The sequence below is a fragment of the Phaethon lepturus genome, unplaced genomic scaffold (assembly GCF_000687285.1).
Source record: "Phaethon lepturus isolate BGI_N335 unplaced genomic scaffold, ASM68728v1 scaffold33989, whole genome shotgun sequence".
In the NCBI taxonomy this organism is placed as follows: Eukaryota; Metazoa; Chordata; class Aves; order Phaethontiformes; family Phaethontidae; genus Phaethon; species Phaethon lepturus.
This window is the reverse complement of record NW_010564050.1, coordinates 38,675-50,488: the sequence shown is the minus strand read 5'-3', so window position 1 is coordinate 50,488 and position 11,814 is coordinate 38,675. Positions and strand designations below refer to the sequence as shown.

The window sequence follows — 11,814 nt, the reverse complement described above, 5'->3', positions numbered from 1 at the left end:
GCGGGGTGGCCTCGCGCCCCAGGCGTACCCGCTGGGTGTTGTCACTGCATCTCGTGGGCCGGCTGCGAGCTCATCTCCGGAGCCCGCTTCTGCCACAGCGGTTTTAATAAAATAACCAGTTTCGTAGCGAAAAGACCCTTTTTCCTGGCAGAAGGCCTGCTAGACGTGCCTCTCTGTCTCCCTTCTGGAGCGTCGATACAGTAATGGTTATTGTCGACCGTAGGTTGTTATTTTTCTTGCTGTGTCAGAAGAGTTCAGATCAGGAGCGGCTGTTTGACTGAATGAAATGCTCCCCGAGTTCCTCTAGAAATAATAATAAAAAAAAAAATCTTACATGAGTTTGCCTTGTCTTTCAAGCTACGCTAGAAAAAGGGCGCTCACTCTCCCTCATATCGTGGCCTTTTAATTGCTTTGCTGAGTTTCTCGATACATCTGTTAACACTGTGCAAATTCAATTACTATTTTTGCGTGACTTCCTCTGAATGAGCTTCTGATACTCAAGATTAAATCGCTGAAATGTTAGTGTCATTCCTAATACTATGGTCCAAAGGATATTTTTGAATAAGTGTCTGATTTTAGGCCTTAAGAGGAAAGAGAACACTCCTTTTTATTGAGGCTTTTGTTAGTCTCAAGGCAGAAGTGTCTTTTTAGCTTAGTTTCCTGTGGAATAAGGTTTAAGCCACAACTCAGACAATTTGAGTGTGCTTTTGTATGTCACCATGACAATACTCCGTGGAAAGAAATTGTAGGTGTTTGCAGAGAGGGTGGGTAACAAAGTTTAATACAATGCCTTTAAAAATTCAATCCACCTATTCAGATGTGTTTCTGTGATACTAGAAACCCTTGGATAAGATATTAATGCCTTTTTTTAGTATTGGTTATAGAGATCTTTCTTTTATTTTGGATTCTTAAGAGGTGCAGCTGGCACATTTCTACCAGGTTAGATGAGAAATGGAATGAGCATCGTTTTAGAGTATACCCACCTAAAATGATACTGAATTTCAAAGGTACTGTCTCAGTGTTCAGAATTGGTCTGTTCCTATTTTCATCTTGTACAGCTTGTAGAGATCTTATGGGCCTTAGCCTTTCTAAGGAATATGAATCGTTTGAAAAAAAACCCCCATTTTTTATAGTTTATCATAGAGTGCTTAGAAACTCTGTATTAATTGTGGCTGTATTTGAAATTCAAGTGTTTACCTCCCTCTCACAGAAGACAGGGAGCTGAGCAGCTGAGATACACTCTCAACAGGAAAGAAGTTCTGGAGAAGAAGTGGATGGTGGTCAGCATGTTGTCCTGCAGTAATGGTACGAACCAGGGAAGGAAGAAGAGCTGAGATTGACAGATTGTCTTTTGCCAGAGGATTTTGGGGAAGGATAATTATAGGTTTTGTTATCTATGTTTACTTGTGCTGTTTAGAAAAAGTTACCTAAAGCCTTTTCCTGAAAATGCAGTGCCATCAGAATGCAATGAGGTTGGTTTGTTGTGGAGAGAAAAAGTAGGGAAGGCAGGTTTTCAGTCACGTGAGAACATTGCACTTTCAAAACATTCTGGTCCTGTTTTTCTTTCAAAATTGCTTGCCGCTTGATTTTTAGATTTATATTATATATATGGAATTAAACTATAAAGATCTATAAATTGAAACACAATATTTTGTTCGAAAGAGATGTCAGTGATTTTCAGAGAATTTTTTTTTTTTTTTCATTTTTGAAGTTGCCATCTCGAAAAATCAAATTCTGCAAACTTCAGCCAGATACATTTTCCATTCAACCTTCCCTTATTTATTCAGTTGGTAAAGTTTTTGGATTCTGTGCTTGGTGTTAAAAAGTAAGTCAATTTGACGTACATTCCGATTTTGTTTGATAAAAGAGAATTCTTCCTATTTCGTAGATATTACACTTATTCAGGCCTTTCTTGCGTGAAAATATCATACTCTGCATAACCATTTCTGGAAAATGTCATACACGGCGTAACCATTTTTGGATGGTTATTTTAGGAAAGCTCTCTTTCCTATCTGAAGACTTTAAATGGTAAACTTGTTGCTGAAAAGTCTCTGGAACAAATACACTCAAATGGAACAAATCCAGAAAGTAAGTCCTTCATCCTCACTAGGTTTAACATGACAGGCAGCAGGGTGTGATGTGCGTTCATGTAGTCTGTGAGGTACTTATTACGGTGTTAATTCCTGACTTTAGCTTTCGGATGGCGATTACAGATGCTTTCTAGCAGAAGTTACTTGTCTCACTCGTCGTGTGGAATCGGTTCATGTCTGAGAGCGTGCAGTATTTGGGTCTTCTTTTGGGAAATACGCTGTTTAGGTTTAAAACAGAGCAATAATTCTTATTTCCTGTGGTTTTAGGACTTAAATTTTACGTTAAAATACTCAGAAATTGCTGGATGGCAGTTTGGGTTCCAGGCTCCCTGAGGAAGGAGGGTGCCCGTCGCTGGGTGCGTGCGCAGTGCCCAGCGGAACAGGAGCACGGTCCTGCGTGGGCTCTGTGCTCGCGCTCTGGGGAACAGTAGTGCTCAGGTGGCAGAACATGGCAGAAGGGGTGTACACGGGAGTAAAGGCTTAGTAATTGCAGCCTCAACCTTCTGGATTCACTCTTGTACCGGGTGAGGTGAAACAGCCGAGCGGCTGAAGGAACCCGGGCCGCGTTGTGGGTAATACACCGTCTCTCGCTGAAGGGCTGCTCTTACCTGCTCCAGACGGAGCAGGGGGTGGAGGGCGGCTCGTGAGCTCGCCCGTAGCTCCTCTTTTTAACGAGCCGGGTGAAGCCTCCGCCAGAGGTGCGTGCGAAGGGTGGGTTTGAATGGCGCTGGGCTGTGTTTCTGCGTGGTTTCCCCGAAGAAGGCTGAAGAGGAGCCTTTGCGTAAGGGATGTCCTGCGCTGAGGGCTTCAAGACACTTAGGCCTCGCTACTAAGCTCACAGAAACCACAGGTTACTTTGTCGGAGAGGCGGAAGTTAATTCCCGGCCTCCAGCTGGTCTCCTACGTGCTGTCCGGGACCCGTGCGCTGCCAGCTGCCTCAGGGGGCTTGAACCCCGCGTAGGCTGCCTGGGCACGGGCTGCACAGCCCCCCAAAGTCATGGGGCCAAGGGAGGGTGTAAAAGGGTGTAAGGAGTCCGCCCGCGAGCGGCCTCATCACCCGTGTAGTGAGCGACGTGAGGATGTGGGGAGGAGGACTGGTGCTGGCGGGATGTGGCCATCTGCACTGCCCCGCCTCACTGCCTGGGAGGGTGTTAAAACGGAAGGCGAAGCGGGAAGGAGGTGAGGATCCATGGGGGTGATAGCAACTTGGTTTAGGTTTTACAGTTCTTTAGCGAGTTGGAAATAAAATTGAATCTAGTTTTTACCAGGAGCGTGCATTCGCAGGTGTGGTGAGAAATAAATCACTGAAATGGAGATCTGATTTTTCTCTTCCCTCCTCCACCTAAAAGGTGGTCCAGCTGCACAGCAGTCCCTTTTAATTTATTTGCCCACATTAAAGAAAAAATAATTGCAAATTATATATTCCAACTTGGTAAATATATTGCTAATTCATTAGCCCTGATGCTTCCATTCATAGCTTCTTGGTGTACTTCTCCAGAATCATATATAGAATAAGTCACTTTAATAAAGGTGATTTTAAAAAACATAACATGGAAGGAACACATCACATCTTCCTTTGCCTCCAGCCAGATTTGCAAACACTGCAAATCAGATAGCGCCGAGTCATTTGGTGACTATGGCTCCAATCCATCTTTAAAAAGATTTAATTTTCCTCCAGTGTGTATGTTGCATACACGGTAAACATAAACATACATAAAATATAATTACAAATTAATATATATCTTTTTTTCTCCTTATTTTCCCTCTACACCCAAGTAATAAACACCATAATTTCTCAGACAATTAAACCGGAGGTCTGACTCCATTGGTAGACAATAGAGTAGGTTCTTCACTTTTTTTAGACTTCTTGTTACTTGAGGTCTCGCAGGCTGGGTCACAAATCAAAGCTGTTTACTTTCCTGAATTCTGGAAGAGGTGAAAAGGAACTGTATATCATTACTGACTCATCGTGAAATTATTCCGTCTTTTCATACTTCTGATGTGTATGAATATCTCTGGGTTTGGTGGTATTTGCCCTGAAAGCCTGCATGTATGTGCCATTCCTCTAAAAATCACGGGGTCATCTGTGCAAGGAACCCTTAGAGAATTCAGCCTGATTCTTGGCTGCTTTGGCAAAAGTAAGAAATCTGAGAGAATTAAAAAACCAGCCAGGGAAGAACTGGCAGATCCTACATTCCCTGTAGAAGAACATTTTCTTGCTCTCTAAGACCTAAGAGCAAGATTTGCCTTTGATGGCTGAATCTATTATTATATCTCTCCTCAGACGTGTGAGTAGAGTGGAGGATGACTTTAGTAATAAAGCAGTGTGAATGTGTTAATGTTTGGAAAGACAGTTCACTTCTAAGCTATTGATTTGATCCTGTGCATAACAGTCATTAAATGCTGAATTCATTCTATAATTATGGACCTTTGCAGCTCCTTTTTCCTCCAGGTTGTCTGTATATTGTCTCTTTTTTTCTGTATTCAGACAGTTGTTCTCTCCCTCCCCAGTGTTATTTGTGATTCTTTGGGTATTTGTAGGGTATTAGTGAGAGAAGTCCTGTTGCTCCTCAATCAATGAGAATATTTCTTTAACCAATAAAATGTGATTGTTTTCCCAATGAGTGTGAAAACCTGAAAAAACAAAGCAATAAAAAAGAAGTAATAGCACATTTCCAGGGTTTGAAGCTTTACCCAACTGACCCTAAAGGAAGGATGAATGGATCCTGAATGCGTGTAGTCCTTAAATACTTGTACACAGCATCCCTAAATACTTACGTGATTTGAATGTTTTTCTCAGGATGGTCCTTATTATGCAATATTAAAAATCCTCTATTGTTTTCTGGTCCCAAGAGGTCTAGCAGTTGTCCTGTAAAGTTTCTGTCAGCATTGCTGGGCAAAGAATATTTTAATTTTATCTGTAAAATTAATTTTTTTTTTTAGAAGAGATTTTTGTTATAGGCTTTGTTGTTCGGCAGCAATACATTCCTTGTTCTGTGGAAGCAGGCTTTCTTGTAACTTTGAAACATGCAGCTCAGGAAACAGCTTGTTTATTTGACTTTGATACGAACACCGTGTGTTTTCATTATGAAGTGAGTCATCTACTGTTTTCAGCGCTAAACTCTTCTCTGTCCATATCCATTCTGCTTTCCTTTCAAATGAGTTAATCAATTCAGCTGTGAGAGTAATTACATTGCTAGTTGAACCAAAGTATTTCTAATTTTGAGAGGGTGGAAAGGAAAGAAGAAAAAATGACTGCCAATCCAAGACAGGAATATCTGGATTCTTTCAGAGAAACAGGGAGAGGTGACCTGGAATGCTTCGTTCAAGCCCAGCCTGAATTGATGTTACTGCAAACTAGATGCAAATCGGTAGTGTCTAAGGGGAAACAGTTGACAGAAAATAAAAGCTTCACTTTCAGTTAATGTTCGTGAGTCTATGCACACAAAAGAAATCCTGCTCTTTATGAGACTTACTTCCTAATTCCATTCCTGCCTTATATAGAGCATGATAATGCCAAGGGCAGTTAATAAAATATAAATAGTGAGTATAATGTCATGGCACTTTTTTTTTTGTGATTTTGACAAATTCTTGCATACATAAAAATCTCATTTCCAATGATGTTTCCAAATGTTTGTTCGGCAAGTATATTGCCTCCCATAAATATTTTGCATAAAGCTGTAAAAACACAGATGGCGAAAATGTCGCACTTCACTCTAACGGCGCAGTAATGGGGCGCGATAGGCTGTGGGTCCTCGGCAGACCTGAGCCTGCGTGAGGGCAGCGGAAAGCTCGGAAGAACCGAGCAGCCTCTGCGAGGAGGGCTCACGCGGCGAGGTCAGACGCAGCGGAGCTGCTGGGTGGCAAACGCCCACAGAGCCTTAATTTAATGTCATGGCCTTACATATGCTGCTATCCTGCGGTCCCTCCTGTGGCGCGCAGTTGGTGCGGGATCTGCCCCGCCAATTCAGAGGGGTGCTTGGACCTACCGTTTCAAGGCTTTGATCTTGCCAACGTGCGGAAAGGCGCGCGTACCCTGAGCGGTACCGTGTTCACAGTGTCATTGCCCGGTGAGAAATCGCCTGCCCACAGAATCCACTCTGCCTGAGAAGGAACATGAGAACCCCCTTTCACTGGCTTCCTGTGGAAGGTTGTGTTTTCCTATTTTCTCTCGACTTTGTTGACTTTTATCACAGCAGCAGTGCTCTGGGAACACCTCTGAGCTCCGAGTGTCTTTATTTTTACAGTACCTCCGAAAGATTTATGCAGCTCCATTTTAAGGGGGGTAAGCATGGAGCACATGGAGGCTCAGTAAACTTCTACAAAATGTTTTTGCAACCTCAGCTCCCTCTGGTCACCCGAATTTTTTCTGTCTCTCTCTTGTTTGGGTTCTGTGTTTCCCGAGAGAGACTGCGGCCCTGAGAGGGGAAAGGACTTTCTCAGACTACCTGCCTTTAACAGGATAATAAGCAAACTTGCATGTTTAAGGATGCATATCATGGCAGGTAGTAGTTACCGTCCTTCATTTACCTGTTTTGGACTAGAACTTGATTTTGGGAGGTAGGCACAGATTTTTCCCCAACTGAACAGTGACCCAGCGGATCCGTTGTTAATTTTTAGTGGCGGTATTATTTTTTCACAGAGGTGTACGTGGGAGAAAAGGGGACTCCCTTATGTTGCTTGTCAAGAGCTGATCCTGCAAAACTTTACTCATGGAAGTATTATGTATCCCCTTTAAAAGTACCCTCTGGACTTCAATGTGGAGGAAAACTTGGTAACACATTTTTTCTTTTCCAATTCCTTTTTAAGTACACGTGCTTAAAATACAAAATCATTATGCTCGGTTAAAATTTACTTGCTAGCCCAAATGTTCATCTGGTCTATACAAGTTGAAGGTATGGTGGATGTTTTTCTTTTAAAAAGGGAAAGGAAAACGTTAGGGGAAAAACTTGTTGCAGATCTGTGACATAAAAAGCATTATGTGGCATCAGTAGTACAGTGTGTGTATTAACATTCTCATGGCAGAAGCGGCGTGCCACGTCCTTTTCTTGGAAGCCCTTGCTTTCACACTGACGGATAGAGAATCACATAAAAATAAAATGAAGCATACTCAAGCTTTGTTGCAACAAATGCTTGGTTTATATACTGCAATATCTACATAGCAATGATATAGGCAATTTGCTGTCAGTGCTTCTTTTTAAGGGCTGTTCTTAGGAGATATGAAATGGTAAATAATATGTGAAGATAGATACATTTTGATTTCTCTCTACCTCTTTTGCAAATTTTTTTTCTTAAACTTTGTGTTTATAGAGTGCTACAAAGCATCATCTTCTGTCACCTCTTGCTTCTAGCAGGCTGCAGCTTCTTTTGTAGCATGTGTGAATAATGAAGTTCCAAAAACTTCTGGAAATTCAAAATAATTGTATATTTTTTGTTTCCGTGGAGCGGGACATAGTCAGTAGAATACCGCCTTGAGTCCTGTGTGGTTTGGGGGAAGGGGATGTACACCTCTGGGCTCCATATAGGCATCAGTGACGAAATAGAAGTACCCTGCAAATACTGAAAAAACCCATGGACTTCCTTCCATCAATGGGAATTCTCAGAACTGCTCGTAATGAAATCCAGAGGAAGAGGAAGAGGTCTGGGAGGGTCTGCAAGGTTCCCGCAGGGAAATGGAGCCTGAAGGCTGAGCTACAGAGGAAGAGAATTTCTGATATTTATTTACCCATAACAAAACCGGCCCGTCGGCTCTGCTTTGCCTGTCAATCTCGAGGCGGCTGGGTTTGTCCAGTTTCCTGAAGTCGAGAGTAGAACCTGGATGCAAGGCCTATGTGCTGAAATGCCTCAAAGTAGCGTTACGGTTCGCCTGATTTCCGAACTAGCTGTGAAGTCTGCTGCTTGTTTTGACTGGCTGTCCTTGAGTACTAACAGGAATGTGACTAAGCAGCACTGCCATTTAGCTTATTAGTTGTTCTCATGTAATTGAGATCCAATTGGAAGGGAAATTAAAGACATGCTGTTTATATTTGGAGAGTGGTGCGAAGCTTTGGAGCAATTTTTGTTGCGCTGAGCTGTGTCCCTAAAGGAAATGGCAATTCTCTGGAGCTAGCTGCTAGCTGCAAAATTGTAGAAGTCAACAATTTCAAAATGTTTTTAAAACTTTCCCATCAGACTTTCTGGATCTTGCAAAGTGAGCTTTGGTTTTAGTGAAGCCTAAAATTGGACAAAAAGGGTGGAGAATTTTAATGTACCTGTCAAGTCCTTGCTTGACACGAATTTGATTTCTCTGTATTTATTTTTAGGGATAGGGAATTCTCAGGTCTTTCCTTTAACCGTCAAGGACTAATATGAGTCAGAGTAACTTTATATCTTACAAGCAGGCAGCCTTGGTTTAAAAAGTCACTTACAGTTATGCTTTTGTAGTTATTTTCCTAACGGAAGTTTGAATTGTGCTGGTTAAAACATGTGATACTTTTATTTTTTTGCAAACCAGGGACACACTACAGCTGTGTTCATATAAACATTGTATAACTCATCAAAACTTGGATTTTTACATTTCTAAATGTGTTAGAAAATGTCATGAGTTACATTTATTATTTACCAACCGGGGATTAATTTTTTGAGTCTTACTTTTAACCTGCATGAATATTAAAGTCAGCTGTGGAGAGCAAAGGCAACTAGATGCGATGCAATCACGTTGCCTCTTCCCGCTTCCCCACTTGGGTACTGCTGGCTACAGAGGACAGAATTCCTTCATCATACTAACCTGATGGACCTACAAGGAATGGAAAAAAAAAAAAAGTCAGTCTGAACTGGTTTCTTGACTTTGAAGTAATTATTGAACAGTATTAGACAAATAATAAGAAGAGGAGCGTCCTTCCTGTGCCTACAGAGGAGGTCCTGCTCTCAGAAGTCAGCTTGGCACCGTGGGAAGCAGTTTGTGAGCTGGTGGCTTGTGCCAGTTCAGTGACACGACTTTCTGGCGCCCAGGGAGCAAATACAGACTGTCTGCCTGTTTCGCTTCAGTGGAGTCCTGTATTAAACAGCGGGCAGCGTATTAGGCCTTTTTATCATTTATGATTGCAAACTGGCTTTGGAATAGTATTTTAGGAATTTAAATTTAAATAAAAAAATTGACCTTGAAAATGTGATAGAAAAATAATCTATGTTGGCCTCACTCCATTCTACCCCTCTTCAGCTGGAGTTTAGGGGTTTGTTCTAGAAATCACCAGATGACTTTAGAAAGGCTCCACTAGCCAGGACGTGGTCTCCTCTTTGCCCTGTCTTTGCAGTTTTCTTCTGTGTTTTCTCAGAAGACATGGGAGAGCTGCCAGTGCAGTGCAGACTCTTTGGAGGGTGAGAAGGTCTCTCACTTCATACCCACAGATACCTGTCACTACTGCTCTGCCACAAGTGTTTTAGGATAAAAATGCTCATGCTTGGGGTTGGACTGAGATTCCCTGTCGTAGTCCGGGCCTATGTGGAAATCCCAGCCTCTCAGAACTTCAGAAAGTTGGGATATCATTTTATGTTGGTTTTAGTGATACAAGAAAGGAGACATTTTTTTAATTTCTGCATAACACTCCCCAGGAATATAAGTAATATGGCTAGAAAATTCTTATTTTATGAAACTTGATTTGTACATAATGTAGATTTTATCTTATTATTTCCAATACAGGGATTCACAGCTGAGTTTCTTAAGCATTTAGCTATGTACGTAAGTTCTACTTGCTGCTTGTGAGTTCAGATATTTTTTGTATGTCCAGGATTCAGAAGAGGTAACTTTGATGTTCGTGGTGAAGCTTCTCCAAGTATCAGAATCCATAAAATTATGTATCAAATTTCCTTGTTGTCCTGACTTACTTCATGTAAGTCCATGATGAAAGCAGGGGTGCTTTATGTTGAGCCAGCAAGTTGAACAGCAAACGAATGGATTCACTTGGAGGTGATTACTACTAACGGGAAAGGAATCTCACAAGTTTGTTAGGTAATATGTGAGAAAATAATACAGTTTTACAAAATCTGGTTGGAGCTAGTTTTCCTAGATGTCAGCATCTACTGCTGCCTCTTCCGGGCATGAAATTTCAATGGATTTGGCGTTTATTAACTTTGCAGAATGCGAGAGAAGAGCAACAAACAGAATTTTGAAGTACAACAAAAAGCAGGTTCGGAAGCTGTGTGTCTGTAGCGAGGCAAGCATGCAGTGTATCGGGTAAGGGCATTGGTCTGCGAGCTCTGCTGTGCTGCCTTTTGCTGCCCAGTCCTACTTGCAGGAGTAAGGAGTATTCATCCGGGTTTGGCTTGTGGTGTTGAACCTTTAATAAATAAAACGTAGGACTGTCCTGAGAAAGCATCCCGCGCAGAAGCCGAGTTTGGGTGGGCTGCTGATGTCAGAGGAATGTGCCCAACGGTTGTGGGGTGAAAAGCAGATTCAGGGAACTGGCTTGTAAGTGTTTGTGTTGGCTCGGTGCTCAGACATTCCTCCTCCTCCTTGCACCGGTTCCCAGCTGTGCTTTACCAGTCTTACCAGCTTCCTTAGGAAAGTTCCTAGGGGCTCTCTTCGCTCTCCCATAGACGTCCGTGCAGAAACGCTCCATCAAATGCTGAATCAAGCAAGTGCAGTCTCCTTTTATGCATCACTCCGTTCCACTCAGGTTTGTACTAGATGTGGTGACCTGCAAGCTGGAGGTAGGGCCTAGGAATACAGAGGAGCATTTAAAAAGGAGTAAAATTGGTTTGCTGGAATCTTGAGCGGTGGTTTTCTCTTTTTATTCATTATTATTTTTTAGTATTTTTTTGTTGTTGTTACAATATATCTTTGTGAAAATATGACCCTCTGCACTCGGACAGACTGAACCTACCTCTCATGGCCCAATAAATCAGTGTACCCATAGCATCAGTTGTAAAATATCCTGTTTCTTAGTTAAATAACTGTATCGCTTTAAAGGTTTTGGAACTGAAAGCCTTACAGTGTTTCATCTTTCTACCAAAAAAGTCTTCGTGTGCTTTTAACATCGGTAATAGACAGAGATAATTTACCGTCCTCTGGCAGATGCCTGGCTTTGCAGAGTCAGGCTTTCCTCACACAGGAACTCAGGTTACAAAACCTCCGTGGCAGAAAGCCTACAAAGGAGGTCTCCACAGGGCGGGAGCCCCAGCGGCGTGTGTTTTACTGGGGCTGGTGTTTCAAAGCTCAGGTGGCAGCCCTGCAAAGCCTGGAGGCCAGCCACAACTCACCGGGCTGGTGCAGCTCTTGAGCAACCTCCACCAGAAGCAATCCTGCTGAGCTGCACTGGGAGACTAACGCCTCCACCCACGTGGAACTATTGGCTCTGGCGGCGTTGGTGCTGGTCCGTGTGCTGCACCTCCAGAGGTGAATGAAACCCTCTGTGTCTCCTTTGGCAAGAGGAGAGGTATCGGTGGCCTTTGTCACCATGGTTTCAATTTTCCTAGAAACCCCTAGACCCTCTGGTGTCAATAACTTGTGTTCTGTTGCAGCTTAAATTGTGTGATCTTCTTGATGAAATCAAGGTGCTGTATTCCTTATGCAGACTTTAATTTGGAAAATGTGGAAAAATAAATACCTTTCATAAAAGTGGCCTCTATCCTTGAAAAAATCCATCCCTACAACAGTCTTGGCACGCTTTGTTAGCTCAAATTCTGGATAAGCTTTTGTTCCTTGCTGAGGTCAGTCCCTGGCTTTGGAGGGTATTCTCTGTCTGGT

At 42.5% G+C, this 11,814-nt stretch overlaps 1 protein-coding gene across 2 annotated transcripts in view; it reads left to right on the top strand.

Annotated features, from left to right (window-relative positions):
* The window catches only part of PTGFR (prostaglandin F receptor (FP)), a 19,071-nt gene that overhangs the window by 6,526 nt on the left and 731 nt on the right, over positions 1 to 11,814 (top strand). The window lies entirely within an intron of this gene.